Consider the following 16,365-nt stretch of genomic DNA (forward strand, 5'->3'; position numbering starts at 1 on the left):
TTTAATTGTTGGTTAGTGAGTAATTTGATTATTGATTTTCTCTCTCCTCCATGGTGCTTGAGCTTTGTATATAGCAAATTAGACCCTAGATTTGAAGCTATTAGTGTAAATTAGGTAGAGAAATGAGCTTACACTCTTCATTAGTCGATTTTGCTTGATTTTAGACCCTAGATTACACACTAATTTGATTAAAGCAAATGCATGAGATCTAGTTCTAGATCTAGGTTTTTGTTTTTTTTATGTTTTTAATGAAATTGGATTTTGGGTGGCATGAAAGGTAGTTTTTAGACCATTTCTTTATGATGGTATACATTAACCATTTTATATTTCATTTCAAATATTTATGCGTTATATTAGTAGGCAATTGATTAATTATCCTCTACCATGGAGTATATATAATCATTCTCAATTAATTAATTATTAATTTGACTCATTTCGTATATTTTCTTTGGTTGTGTTGTATTTTTAAAAGATGGAGTACAGGAACTCTTGGATGTATGATTCGTTAAGATTCGAGGCACCTTTTCATGAAGAGGTCGATAATTTTATTGAAGCCACAGAGAAGCATGCAGCGACATTGACAGATAATAAGGATACAATTATTTGTCCCTACAAGGATTACGAGAACACGGTGGCATTTACAGATTCGAGTATCATCAAAGAACATCTGATCAGGCGAGGATTTGTTCGGAACTACACAGTTTGGATTCATCATGGTGAAACAATGGCAGTTGATGACGATGGCGATGTTCTAGAAGACGATGCCGAAACCTTGCGGTACCTGTCCCAATACTCAGACCAGCTTGCTCAACAAATGGATCATGACTTAGGCAATGATCAAGGTGGTGACATCCGCAATGAACAAGGTGGTGATTTCTGCAATGATGGCGGAGCACGTGAGGGGGATAAAGACGACGGTGACAATTTGGATGAAATGCTTCGGGCCGTTGGACCAGAAATATTACTACAGAAGAGAGGTCTACAAAATCTAGAAAGGGTGACAAAAGCATCGAAGGAGACTGTGTATGGTGTAGAGAAGGGTTGTCCGACACACTGGACACTGCTACGTTTTGTGCTTGAGCTACTCATCCTGAAGGCTAAGTACGGCTGGTCGGACTGCAGTTTTGATGATCTTTTGCGTCTCCTAGCATGGTTGCTTCCACAGCCAAACTCAGTTCCCGCCAACACATACTATGCGAAGAAGGTTATAAGTCCTTTGACAATGGGCGTTGAAAAAATCCATGCATGCCCCAACCATTGTATCCTCTTTCGTGGTGACACGTTCAAAGATCTAGATAAATGTCCTCGGTGCGGGGCTAGTCGGTACAAAGACAATGACCTTTACAGTGGGGGAGAAGCCTCCATGGGGAACAAGAGGAATAAGACGGGTGGGAAAAAGGCGGTACAAGAATCTCAGCAACCAGAGAACACTCCATTAGGCAACGATGCAGAGAAGAGAAGAATTCCTGCCTTAGTAATGTGGTACCTGCCGGTGACCGACCGCTTGAGGCGTATATTCCTGAACCCTAAGGAAGCCGCGCTCATGACATGGTGGCAAGATGAGCGTAAGGTAGCAAACGATATGATCGCACACCCGGCCGATTGTAGCCAGTGGAAAGACATTGATAAGAACAACAAAGAGTTCAGCGAAGACCCAAGGAATGTACGGTTCGCCTTGAGCACTGATGGAATGAATCCCTTCAACGAGAGGATGAGCGACCATAGCACTTGGCCAGTGATTCTGACCATGTACAACATCCCAACATGGTTGCGCTAGAAGAGAAAGTATCTTTTCCTCACGGTTCTAGTTTCTGGCCCTAAACAACCAGGCATTGATATGGACGTGTTCCTCGAGCCTATGATGCAAGAATTTGAGAAACTTTGGAAGCATGGGGTGCTGATGTACGATGCGTTCCTATAGGAGGACTTCACATTAAAAGCAATAATATTTGTCACTATCAACGATCACCCCGCGTTGTTTGCACTGTCTGGACAGATCAAAGGAAAGACAGGATGCTTAGTCTGTTTGGATGATACTAAATGGGTTTTCCTAGATGGATCCAAGAAGGTTGTTTACATAAGGAACCATCGCTTCTTGAAGACAGGTCACAAGTACCACAGCAAATTATACATGAGATACTATGACAACACCCTAGAGAATGAACCCCCTCCGAAGAGATGTCATAATGGAGAACATGTGTACAAAATGGTGAAAAACATAAAGATCGTGGAAAATGGACTAAAAGCACGAAAAGACATGGTGCAGCTCAAAGTGATGCCAGAACTTCACCCGATACTTGAGGATAATGGAAAATACACTCTGCCCATGGCTAGCTACAACCTAGACCTACCAGAGAGGAGAACTTTATGCACTTTTGTCAAGGACATCAAAGTCCTGACTGGGTTTTTGGCGAACCCCAAGAAGCTAGTGTCGATGAAGGACTTGTCATTTACAAACTGCAAGGCTCACGATTGTCATGTGATGCTGACCGTGTACCTACCAATTGCAATTAGGGCTATAAAGCCAGAGTTCTTGAGGATGGCCATCACCCGCATGTGCTACTTCTTCTCGAAGATCTCACAGAAGACCATTGGAAAGAAAGAGCTGAGTGATCTACATGATTTCGTGGTCGAGACCCAGAACCAACTAGAGATGTGTTTACCTCCTGCTTTTTTTGATATAATGGTACATCTCATGATTCACATGGTTAATCAGATACAGGCTTTGGGCCCTTGTTACCTACATGAAATGTGGTCCTACGAGCGGTTCATGTCGGTTCTAAGCCGATACGTGCATAATCGTGCATACCCAGAGGGCTCAATGATAGAGGGCTACAGTAGCGAAGAAGTCATCGAGTGTTGTCAAGAGTACCTGACAATACAGAAAGGGATTGGTAATCCTGATTCTCGTCACAAGGGTAGGGTGGCTGGGAAAGGAACCGGTGGTAGAAAAGAGTTCATAGACCAAGATTACAAAGAAGTGAGTCGGGCACATTATAGTGTCTTACAGAGCTCTAAACTGATAGAACCATACATTGAAGAACACTTAGAAATCATTATGGCGGAGAGGGATGGTCGTTCCGATGATTGGGTCATAAAACAGCACAAGCAACGCCTAACTTCATGGTTGAAGGACAAGAACATACCGCCGGGAGAAACAATAGATTCTATTACCATCAGTAAGTTGGCAGAGGGTCCATCGAGACAAGTGACATCTTGGAATGCTTATGACATCAATGGGTACACGTACTATACCCACACAAAGGATAGTAAATGTGTGAACCAAAACAGTGGTGTTCGGATAGTGTCTCTTGACGAGGTGGGGCGAAAGACCCATTTCTTTGGCATAATTGAAGATATTTGGGAACTTGACTATGGAAGGGGTATAAAGGTGGCCTTGTTTCGATGCCGTTGGATCAAGCAATATCAATTCAATGACATCGGTTTGAGGGTCGTGGACCTCCAGAACGTAGGCTACCATGATGATCCTTGGGTGCTCGCTTCACGTGTCGCACAAGTTTTCTATATGCCCGACTCGGAAAGTACCCACCCACCGAAGAAGAGAATTAAGCACGTGGTTGTCCCTGGGAAACAACATATTATCGGAGTTGATGGCATCGATGATGCTGAAGCCTACAATAACAACGATGAGATGTTGCTATTCACAGACTTTACGAAGAAGATCAGTCTTGTTGAAAAAAACCTACCCAAAGACATAATGCCATGGGAAAGAAAAGGTGTCAAGGGGAAAGTTGTCATGGCGGAGCCTACCTAGTGCGCGTGTCTGCAAGACTTCATCTATGTATGTGTCAATTTGTGTATGTGTGTGAGACTATATTTATGTATGTGTCAATTATCAGAGTTTTAATGAACACTAGTCAAAAAATTATGAATCTCACACATAGTTTATAAAACTACTTGTGATACATGCCATTTTGTAACTAATGTTTATTAACACTTTGTCAAATGCAAAAAAGATCAAAATAAACATTGTAGATCAGGATGAGTACAACAAACTTGTTATTCATGAATTTTAAATTTGAAACCATTTAGGTTTTCAAAACTAGGTTTAAAGTTGTCTTTTTTTCAAATTCAAAATTTGAATCGTTCAAACTTTGTCAAATTGAAAATTGACCAAAATAAATATTGTAGATCTTGATGAGTACTACAAACTTGTTATTCATTACTTTTAAATTTGAAACCATTTTGGCTTTCAAATACTGGTCTCAATGTTTAAACTTTGATTTTCTATTTAAAAAAATGATTTTGAAAAATATTTTTAAGGGCGGCTGGGGAACGGACCGCCCCTACAAATGCCCGCAGCTATATATAGGAAGGAGCGCGCCAGTGCCAAAATTTGGCTAAGTCTTGGGCGCGCTCCTCCATTTCGACGCCGTCAGGCTGCCAAATTTCCCCGCGCCGCCGCCGCCGCCATCGCCATCACCGCCGCCGAGCTCCTTCACGGCGACCCCCGCCCCTGTCCTCCTCCTCCTTGTCCGCGCCCCGCCCCTGTCCTCCTCCTTGTCCGCGCCCCGCCCCCGTGCTCCTCCGGCGCCCCGACCTTGGAACCCTAGCTCCGGTGCGCCACCGCCACGGGAACCGCTAGGAACACCGCCGCCGAGCACCTTCACGGCGACCTCCTCCTCCTCCTCCGGTGCCCCATCCCGGAACCCTACCTCTGGCGCGCCGCCTTCACAGGATCCGCTCTCGGAACCCCGCCCCCGTACTGGTGCCCGTGCGCCGCCGTGGTGCCCCTGGTGCACGTGTGCGCCGCTGTGGTGCCCCTAGTGCTCGTGCGCCGCCATAGTGCCCCTGCTGGTGCCCGTGCGTCGCCGTGGTGCCCTTGGTGCATGTGCGCCTCGCTGGTGCGCCGCCGTGGTGCCCCTGGTGTCCGTCCGCCGGTGACCTCATGCCTCTCCTTCCACGAGCCCATCGACCTCTCCTTCCTCGGCCCAGGCACTCTCCTTCCTCGTCCTCCAAAGGTACCTATGATGAACTACTCCTGCCTGTGATGAACTGCTGCCTGTGATGCTTTTGTTTTGTTGCCTGTGATGAGAATTGAGAACTGAGCAGATGCCACTGCCAATGATGCCTGTGATGAACTACTTATTTCCTTACTGGTATGCTGCCTGTGATGCTTTTTTTGTGAAAACTGAGCATAATGCCACTGCCTTTTGGGTGCTATTGCTGTTAACTGAGCACAATGCCATTTAGTCTATTTGAATTACCTGAGCACAATGCCATTTAGCCAAATTCAATTTTGTTAGCTGCACATTTTACTTGCTGCTACCACACTCTACTCTACTCTTGTCTCTACACTGTCTCTCTACTCTGGTAGCTGAACATTTTGGCTTCACTTTGTACTCTGCTGGTACTGTACTACTACTATACTACATTTGTTTGATTGCTGCCTATGATGCCTATGATGCCACTATGATGGAATGGGATAGATTTTAACTGAGCATATGCCACTGCCAATGATGAAATTCGATGAATTTTGCATGAATTTGAGATAAGAGACTGGGTGCCATTTAACTGAGCACTTGCTACATGTGATGCCATTTTTTTTGCTGAGCAAATGCCAAATATACATCTTCCTATTAACAAAGCACTTGCTGCCTATTTCTATGATGCTACTATACTGCTACTCTACTATGTGGTTACTGTTGCTGTACTATGATGCATATGTGATTTGGGATCTAGTTTTGACACTGTTTTATCTTTGTGGCATTTGCGATGATGATTTTTTAAACTTTAAAAAAATTTGTTGAGGCAGTGGCATATGCAATGATGTCTAGACTTTTTATGCTGAGGCAGCGGCGATGATGATGAAATGTCCCTATGCTTGTGTGCTGCTAAACTAGGACGGCTTGTATCTCATATACAAGCAACCAGTGATGACAATAATGGGCAAATCTGAGCCAAATATGTAACTGATTCAACAATCTACTACTACTGTCTACTACTATGTGCTTGCTGCTGCTGCTGTTCTATTGATCTACTACTGCCTACACTCTATTGCCTACTGCTGCTGCTATACTCTGAATTCAATTGTCTTACTACTGCTGCTGCTATGCTCTGAATTCAATTGTCTTACTACTACTTATACTACTACTGCCTACTCTACTACTCCTGCTGCTGTCTGTACTACCACACTACTACTTATACTACTACTACCTACTCTACTACTCCTGCTGCTGTCTATACTACTACTTATACTACTACTGCCTACTCTACTACTCCTGCTGCTGTCTATACTACATATGTGCTATGATGAGTAATACAACTGCCTACCAGAGACACCCTAGTCTGGTAAGTTTGAACCACTTCGCCCATACGTAGTATAGCTCATGTTATGAAGTACTAGGCCTAAACTTGTTCTCTTGTAGTGGAGAGAAGAGAAGCACCATAGAAGGGACGTGTACAAGGATGACGAACTCTTAGAGCTAGTCGGCGACCTTTGCAACTTCATATTGGACCAAATTGTGAATGTCAAAGGTGATTACCATGATGTACTGTCCGACTTAGGTAGTAATCCTACATATCAACACCTTCGTGAGCTTGAAAGGCTAGCTCTAGGCCGATGATAACAATTTGATAGACTTGTGATTTTGAACTTGTGGATTGGACTATGTAATGATAGACTTGTGAATTATGACTTGTGATTTGAACTTGTGGATGTATATATGTATAAATGTGGTGGTTCAGATCTGAATTTGAATTATATATTCTGTGGATGTATATATGTATAAACTGTGGATGTATATATGCTGTAGACAGATTTGAATTTTTTAATTATTTTTTTACTAAAAATGCACTGTAGAGGCAGTTCTAGATTGAACCGCCCCTACAAATAATAACTGTAGGGGCTGTTGGTGCTTCCAGCCGGCCCTACAAATAACCTCTGTAGGGGCGGCTGAAAACACCGGCCGCTCCTACAAATCCATTTGTAGGGGCGGCTGGAAACACCAGCCGCCCCTATAGAGGTATTTGTAGGGGCGGTTAGGGAGTCGCCCCTACAGAGGTCCTATTTGTAGGAACCCCCTAGGAGGAGCGGCTGGCGCAGCCGCCCCTACAGAGGCTCTTAAGCCGCCCCAATAGAGCCTTATTGGCGTAGTGAGTGGACATATAGTAAATGGGTATGGAGGCGAGGACAAAGTTAATATAGGTTAGGCGACCAGCATGGTTGAGTTTGTTGGCTTTGATAGTAGTGAGCTTGGCTTTGAACTTGTTTACAATGAAATCGTAGGCTTTTGATCTGTTGCTATGTTTGAAATGAGTGGGTGACCAAGATGAATAGTATTGGGAGCAAGGTCTGGGACATGGAAAACACTTTTGACAGCTTGCTTGTTGTGCTCAACTGCTCATCGACATTAGTGCTGAACATGATAGATGATTTGGATAGGTTTGGGGTTTGGCCAGAAGCAGCACAGAAGTTTTGCAAGACAGAGTGATGAGGACATCACTTCTTCATCGTATACAAGCCAAGGAGAGGAGGAGGTCCAGCATGGACGTCCAATTCATCTTTTTCATGGTGGAGGCCCAGTCCTACTGAAGTTGGAGCCCATCTCGGGTTCCAGGACCAGTCTACCTTAAACTGGTCACCCAAGACATATCTGGACTCTGTTTTCGATGATCCACATATGGTTGGAAAGATAATTTGATAAGGAAGCCAATTCAAGTGGTCTCACATCAAAAGACCTTCGGAATTAATGGGAATCATCAAAACAAGTCAGCGTCTAGAATCTGCCAGGGTGCTGCGACACCATCTTTTGGTCCATTGGATCATGTATCGTGTTTGGGCCTATTAGTGGGCGCGTCTAGGGGGTGACGTCTAAGACTCTATAAATAGCAGGCATCGCTCTCCTTAGGGTTTGGGTTTTGTTTAGTTCTTGATTTCCTCGTGAAACAGACATCATTTTGCTCTAACTGTGCCTCCAAGGCTGCTTGCTGTGAACTAGGGCCCCAGTTCTTGATTTTGTTCGCCTGTGGCGATTAGTCCTTTTGAATAAAGACTTGAACTCCTTCTTGTTATCATAAGCCTCATATTTATTTACAATTTTAGATTGCGTTCATCCCGTTCTTGCTTGTGTTCTCGATTCGCTTGCAGGAAAGCCATCTCGGCGAGGTCAATCGCGTTCGCGTGGTTGATAACCAACGGTGCAGTGGTGTAATGGTTGCGGGGTCCGACTCATTCTTGGTTCGAAGCCTAGATCATGAACGTTGAGTCTCCACCAATCGACGCAATCATACCTTTCAGAAGATAGGGCCTAGTCTACATCAAGTGGTATCAGAGACCTTGTTGCCCGTTAGGTATAACTTTGTTTTTCCCTTTACATTGTTACTGTTTTTGCATTACCTATAGTCCACAAAAAGTCAAAAAAATATACACTGCACACGTATTCCCTATCCTATAGCCTCATTGTGCCGTGCAATTTCGTCTCTGTGTCGCGTGGTTGAGCTTATGCCCTAGGTCAAGCTCTGGTTGCTGGTTTTAGATTGTTTTTAGTCCAGTTTGTGTTTTTTCCCTTTGTTTTTCATCATAATCCGTGAACACCTTCAAGTCTTGCTGTGTTTCCTTTATATCCATCAAACCCTAGTCCACGCCAACTAATTTGTTATACTTGTCTTTACTGCTTCCATCAAATCCTCGCTGTCGTGACCAATTTTGTATGCATTGTTTCTGTTTTATCCTCTAATTCGGAGTCAGTTCGTAAAACTGGTCTAGTTTTCGCATACGAACTCGGATTTCGATGTTCCATATATCAAAATCGATCAGAAATTTTTTTGGATCCATCCATCCCCACTTTATTGGGGTCAAAGATTTTTATTTTGGTCAAAAACTGGTCACAAGATCCTCTTTTCGTGGTCACAAGCTTTTTATCGATTTTGAGCACATTTTCTGAAAATTTCACAGGCCACGCCTTTCACTTGTTTAAGCTCATATTTTCTGTGGTTACTTCTTTTGTGCTCCTAAGTGAGGAAAAAATATAAAAAAAATAAAAAGAAAAAGTCAAAGAATCCAAAAAAAACAACGACATCCCAAAATAGAGAAAAAAGAGAGGGGCAAAAGTGGAACAATATCTAGAGGAGCACATAGAGAGCGCCATTTGAGCTGTGTTTGCGTGTGCTGATTTCTGCCTTGTTCCTAATCTTATTCCTGCTGTTCACATCACCTCATACATCTGGTACTTGGAACGTGAGTAGGCCAGCAACTAAGACAAGTACTTGAGATACTTATTCAGCTTTGCTATTTAATTGCGAATTTTGCTATTCCTTGCTACTATATTGTGTCTGTCCAAGCTCCACTTTCTTCTAACCAAGTACAGGTTCGCCTTGCAACTGTTACACTCAAGCCACAATGGTATCACAGTCAACAACCGATTGCACCGCCTGTTGCTTTGGTAAGAACACTTGTAAGACCGTGGTAAGACGCTTGAGAGTTAAGTGCCTTGTTTTTTCTTGTCCACAACCTAAGTAGTTGGTAGGGATAATACTATTTGTGTTGTCTTCTTCTTTCTACTAACGATGTCAGGAAAAGCGGAAGGCAGCGACAAAGGAAACGGGGACATACCTACAGATTTCAATGACTGTGTTTCTAAGATTGAGCTTCATGCCGTTCTTGATGACAAGTTCAATGAGGTCCTTCAACAAATCACCAACTTGGTCAAGAGGATTGAATATGTTGAACAACAACATCCTGAACCACGTCATGAAGAAGATGATGATGATCTCTCTAAGGAGGATGATGGCGATGCGGAGGCTGAAGCCGAAGCTCAACGACGTGCTGAGGATGCACATAACCATAATCAATTGAACTTTAACCGACGCGGTATGGGAGGTAATAACCAAGGTAATAATGACCCTTTCTCTAAAACCAAGTTTAAGATACCTCCTTTTTCTGGTTCTGCTGATACTGAAGCATATTTAGATTGGGATATGACTATAGATCAAAAATTTAGCTCCCATCAAGTCCCTGAAGAATATAGAGTTAGACTTGCTACTAGTGAGTTTACTAGTTTTGCTCTTTTCTGGTGGAATGATATTTGCAATAATGTTAATGCTAATGCTAATGCTCAAATACCTCAAACCTGGACTGTACTTAAACGACGAATGAAATCGAGATTTGTTCCTCCATACTATCAGCGTGATCTGCGATTAAAACTGCAACGTTTAAATCAAGGTAGTAAGACTATTGAGGAATATTATCAGGAGCTTTTAATTGGTCTTGCACGTAGTAACATACAAGAGGATGAAATGGATAAGTGTTCTAGATTTTTTAGAGGTTTGCGTCGTAAAATACATGATGTTCTTGATTATAAAGAATGGACTAGATTTTCTCAATTATATCATTATGCTCTTAAAGCTGAAAGGGAAGTACATGGACGACAACCTAGGCGTTCCATGAATCCATCCACTCCTTCACGTCCAACCGAGATGAGTAAATTTTCTGATGTGTAGACACCACCAACGCCTGTAAAGAAGAGTTCTTCTATCACACCTTCTTCCAGTGGATCTGCTACACCTTTCTCTAGCAGCTCTTCTAAAATTGTTTGCCACCGCTGCAAGGGCATGGGACATATTGCTAAAGAATACCCTAGCAAATGCACATATATTGCTACTGATGATGGTGGGTATGCTAGTGCTAGTGATGAAGAGAATGAATTTGCACTTGCAACTGATCTTTATGCAGATAAATTTGCGGATAGTGCTGAAGATCCTGATGAGGTAATTGATAGTGTGACATGCACTGCAAACTACCAATCAATCCTTGTTCAACGTGTTTTGAGTACACAAGTTGAGCCAATAGACAAGCTACAACGCCACAATTTGTTTCAAATGTTCCTTATTGTCAATAATTTCCGTGTTCGTGCTATAATTGATGGAGAGAGCAGCAATAACTTGGTAAATTCTGAGCTTGTCAAGATCCTTGGTTTATCTACACGTGCTCTTCCATATTCATACCATGTTCAGTGGTTCAACAATAGTGGCAAGACAAAGGTAACACAATCTGCTCGTGTGTATTTTTCTATCGGATCATACCATGATTATGCTGATTTTAATGTCATGCCTATGCAAGCTTGTTCACGTTTGTTAAGCTGCCCTTGGCAATATGATAATAATGTTCTACATCATGGTAGGCAAAATAGATATACTTTTATATTTAAGGAAAAGACCATCGCTTTACTTCCTTTAACTCCTGCTGAAATTGTGCAATATGAAAAGGAACTTGCTGAAAAGAAAAAGAAAGACCATGATAAAGACTTTAGCAAACCAACAATTGAACCATCAAGTAACATGAAAGAAGTTTTATTTGCTCTTAAATCTGTTCTTGCTGATCATGATGAACCTTGTTATGCTTTAAGTTGTACATCATCTATATGTCCACCTGGTCCTGCTTCTAGTGCTATGCCTCTTGTTGGTACTAACCTTTTGCAGGAGGAGGATGAATTCCCAGCCGGGAAACCACCATGGCAGCCGCCTTTGCGAAGAATTGGGCGCCAAGATGAACGTCTTCTTCCAGAGCCATCGTTGCTGTAATCCAATGGAGGAGACGATCTACTTCAGTCGAGAACGACTTCAATTCAAGAAAGGGAGGATGATGAGGACATCACTTCTTCATCACATACAAGCCAAGGAGAGGAGGAGGTCCATCATGGGCGTCCAATTCATCTTTTTCATGGTGGAGGCCCAGTCCAACTGAAGTTGGAGCCCATCTCGGGATCCAGGACCAGTCTGCTTTAAACTGGTCACCCAGGACACATCCGGACTCCGTTTTCTACGATCCACATATGGTTGGAAAGATAATTTGATAAGGAAGCCAATCCAAGTGGTCTCACGTCAAAAGACCTTCGGAATCAACAAGAATCGTCAAAACAAGTCAGCGTCCAGAATCTGCCAGGGTGCTGCGACACCATCTTTTGGTCTGTTGGACCGTGTATCGTGTTTGGGCCCATTAGGGGGCGCGTCCAGGGGGGTGACACCTAAGACTCTATAAATAGAAGCCGTCGCTCTCCTTAGGGTTTGGGTTTTGTTTAGTTCTTAATTTCCTCATGAAACAGACATCATTTTGCTGTAACTATGCCGCCAAGGCTGCTTGCTGTGAACCAGGGCCCCAGTTCTTGATCTTGTTCGCCTGTGGCGATTAGTCCTTTTGAATAAAGACTTGAACTCCTTCTTGTTATCATAATTCTCATATTTATTTGCAATTTTAGATTACGTTCATCCCATTCTTGCTTGTGTTCTTGATTCGCTTGTAGGAAAGCCTTCTCGGCGAGGTTAATCGCGTTCGCGTGGTTGATAACCAACGGAGCAGTGGTGTAACGGTTGCGGGTGTCCGAATCAGTCTTGGTTCGAAGCCTAGATCGTGAACGTCGAGTCTCCACCAATCGACGCTATCATACCTTTCGGAAGATCAGGCCTAGTCTACATCACAGAGTTTATGTTAGTAGCTTCAGCAAGAGATGCTTGACCACAAATAATTAGGTCGTCCATGAAGAGCAAAGAGTGAATGTGTGGGCTGTTAGGACCAAGAATGACTCCCTGAATACTATTTTGGTCCATGCTAGTCTGAAGGCAGATGGATAGCTCATTAATAGCTAGGACAAAGAGAGAGGGAGAACGGGGACAGCCTTGCCTAATACCTCTCTGGGGATGGAAGACTGGGTCGGTTCACCATTTACAAGGACAGTGAGGGTGGTTGTGGAGATGCAGGCCTGGATAAGCGAGATGAAGTGGTGTTGGAAGCCCTGTCTCCTGAGGGCTGCAACAATGAAGTTCCACTCAATTCTGTCAAAGGCTTTGGCAAGATCAAGCTTGAGAAGGAAGGCTTTGTGTTTCCATGATTTAAGGTTGAAAGAGTGGATGATCTCCTGGGCAATAATAATGTTGGAAGCTATGTGTCTGCCCTTGACAAAAACCGCCTGGGATGGGTGAATGATGTTCGGCAGATGGTATTTGAGGTGTTCAGCTAGTGATTTGGCCATAATTGGGACGTTCGGCTGGTGTGAATTTCAGTCGGAATTCACTGTTCATGGCTGAAATTCACTGTTCACTCTCACAAATTCTTCCAGATTCATCCAAGCGAACCGGGCCAATTTTGTAGCCTAGGATGGGTGAATAATTTTGTTGGTTATCTACACGTCTGAAGTCTGAACAAGCAGATGCAGGAAAGGCAATCAAAGCTAAGTTTAAGAACTTAAGAGCAGTCTTAAAACATTGGACATTCAACCATTAAAAATGATCGATAACACATGCTTGTTGGTAACTCCCTCATTGTGCTAGATTACAGACTTTTACTTTTCCATTACATTTCATCAACATTAACTTCTATTTTCCTTTAACCGCAAAAAAACCCTTCTATTTTCCTTTTGACACATATAACTGGTAGCAAACCTATGGCTGCACTGCAGCAAATTTACAAACCTTGTGTATCTTAAGCTAAACATGTCGCGCTTCAGGATGTGAGAGGAATTGGAGCTTGTTTGAACATGTCCACTCCAAAAAGCGGAACATACTTGAACAGCAAAGGCTAAATGATATTGTTTATACTCATTGTAACCAGAAATTGCATCAAACGTACCCCTTTCTACTCCTTTTTATTCACTCTCTTGCTGTTCAATTTAGTTCTAGAGATATATTTCCAAAATTTTGAATTTAGGTCTTAAACCTCTACTAGAAATTGTGACACAATTAGCTTGAAGGAAATTCCAAGGAAATTAAGCATGGTTTGTAGAAGATAACCCACCTTGTCTTAACACACAAAAAAAATGCTAAATGAATTTGTCAATGAAATGGCTGCATTAAGTACACAATGCACTGCTGGTAATGTGCTATGTCAATTGTCATGTACTGTTGTGGAATCAATATAAGTTCAACATAAAAGTGTGCATGTGTTTGTATCTAACCTAACATTATTTCTCAGATGTTGCGCTAAATTTGGATGAAGTAGAGCCTGATGCCTGGAAGAAAGTGATGAATTGGTAGCTAATTAACCATGAAATTCCAGATTTTTATATGGCCAATGAAAGGGGTGAAGAACTTGAAACAATTCCTTCACACTTTGAAAGGTGCACTTTGGAAACCAAACAGAAAAGTGCATGTATATATATAAATAATCGAAGGGAGCCAGCAACATCCTTCACACTTTGAAAGTACTCTTGTTTACGGTGAACATCACTAATATAATCAGATTATATGATCAAATTTTGATCCAAACATGATTAATTATACAAGGGATTATTATAATCAAAACTCTTGATTACCATAATCCCATAATCCAGATGAGACCTGGTGCTTATAGTTAAATAACCGTAAATTACACGTTTCTAAATCGGCCACTTCTGTCACTATTGACAACAACAACAACAAAGCCTTTAAGTCCCAAATAAGTTGGGGTAGATTAGAGTTGAAACTCAACAGAAACAATCAAGGTTCAGGCACGTGAATAGTTATTTTTCAAGCACTCCTATCTAAGGATAAGTCTTTAGGTATATTCTATCCTTTCAAGTCTCCTTTTATTGCCTCTACCCAAGTCAACTTCGGTCTTCCTCTGCCTCTCTTCACGTTACTATCCTGGCTTAGGATTCTACTACGCACCAGTGCCTCTGGAGGTCTCTGTTGGACATGTCCAAACCATCTCAACTGGTGTTGGACAAGCTTTTCTTTAATTGGTGCTATCCCTACTCTATCACGTATATCATCGTTCCGAACTCGATCCCGTCTTGTATGACCGCAAATCCAACGCAACATACGTATTTCCGCGACACTTATCTGTTGAACATATCGTCTATTCGTAGGCCAACATTCTGTACCATACAACATAGCAGGTCTAATCGCCGTCCTATAAAACTTGTCTTTTAGCTTGTGTGGTATCCTTTTGTCACATAGGACACCAGATGTTTGGTGCCACTTCATCCACCCTGCTTTGATTCTATGGCTAACATCTTCATCAATATCCCCGTCTCTCTGTAGCATTGATCCTAAATATCGAAAGGTATCCTTCCTAGGCATTACTTGACCTTCCAAACTAATATCTTTCTCCTCCCAAGTAGTAGTGCTGAAGTCACATCTCATATACTCAGTTTTAGTTCTATTGAGTCTAAAACCTTAGGACTCCAAAGTCTCCCGCCATAACTCTAGTTTCTGATTCACTCCTATCTGACTTTCATCAACTAGCACAACATCGTCCGCGAAAAGCATACACCAAGGGATGTCCCCATGTATGTCCCTTGTGACCTCATCCATCACTAAGGCAAACAGATAAGAGAAATTTGGCTGTGGGACACTCGAAAAACATGTAATTGGCTGCGGCACACCGCCAACTACGATATTGGCTATGACACACTCGAAAATCAGGTTCATTTGCTGTAACACATCGCCCCCATTAAAAAATAATTTTCGCTGGTTGTGAAAGAGAAGGTAGGGGAAATGACGTATTTGCCCACATCTTCTTCTTCGCGGTGCCGGCGCCGCGCCTCCACCTTCCCACCGCTGTGCTTTGGTGAGCATCACCATTGCTGACACCTCTATTCATCTTCTTCGGCGTCACCACATCTCGTGCACGACCGTTGGAGCCGCTGCTGCCGCCCCCACCCTGCGCAACCACCGCCGCTGCCCATCTCGCCGTTGCCGGCCGCCGCCTCCTTGCGCCACTGCACAGCGCCGCCGCCACAGCCAACCATCGCGCCACCATATCCGGGCTGATGCCGGATCCCCGAGCCGTGCCCCGTCACCCCCCCCGCCCCTTCGCGTCCCTAGAGCGCTCCTACGAGCAGCCGCAGCTGCTGTCCTGCACGGGTGCGGCCAGGCGCCACCGCAGGCTGCCATGGGTGCTGCCTGGCGCCGCTGCGTGCCGCAGGTTGGCCGACCAGCCGATGCTCGCCCCCTTCTCTCCCCTCTGCGCGAGGAGCGGTGCAGCCTCCCATGGCTGCCATCCATGGCTGTTCGCGAAGGACCAATGCGTGGAAGAAGATGAGGGCAAACATGTCATTTCCCCTACCTTCTCAGTCTCAAAACCAGTGAAAATTATATTTTAACGGGGACGGTCTGTTACAGCAAGCGAACCTGATTTTTGAGTGTGCTGCAGCCAATATCGCAGTTGGCGGTGTGCCGCAGCTAATTACATGTTTTTTGAGTGTCCCACAGCCAAATTTGCCAAAAATTTAACATCACTTCTATCACTAATTTAATCATAAACATAAATAGGTGTAATTTATGGTTATTTAAACTTTTTCCATAATAACCTATGCTAGTAATTTAGATACAAATTTGAGGGGTTATTTTAGTTTAATTGTAGTTATGGTAAAAATGGGTAATTTAGATGCAAATTTAAGAGATTATTTATATTATGTATCATGATGCCAG

The 16,365-nt window shown here is 43.2% G+C and overlaps 1 pseudogene; it reads left to right on the plus strand.

Annotated features, from left to right (window-relative positions):
* The first annotated feature begins 472 nt into the window (after positions 1 to 472).
* LOC136488007 (uncharacterized) lies at positions 473 to 3,775 on the plus strand (annotated as a pseudogene).
* Positions 3,776 to 16,365: the final 12,590 nt, after the last annotated feature.

The sequence above is a fragment of the Miscanthus floridulus genome, chromosome 10, assembly GCF_019320115.1.
Source record: "Miscanthus floridulus cultivar M001 chromosome 10, ASM1932011v1, whole genome shotgun sequence".
NCBI lineage: Eukaryota > Viridiplantae > Streptophyta > Magnoliopsida > Poales > Poaceae > Miscanthus > Miscanthus floridulus.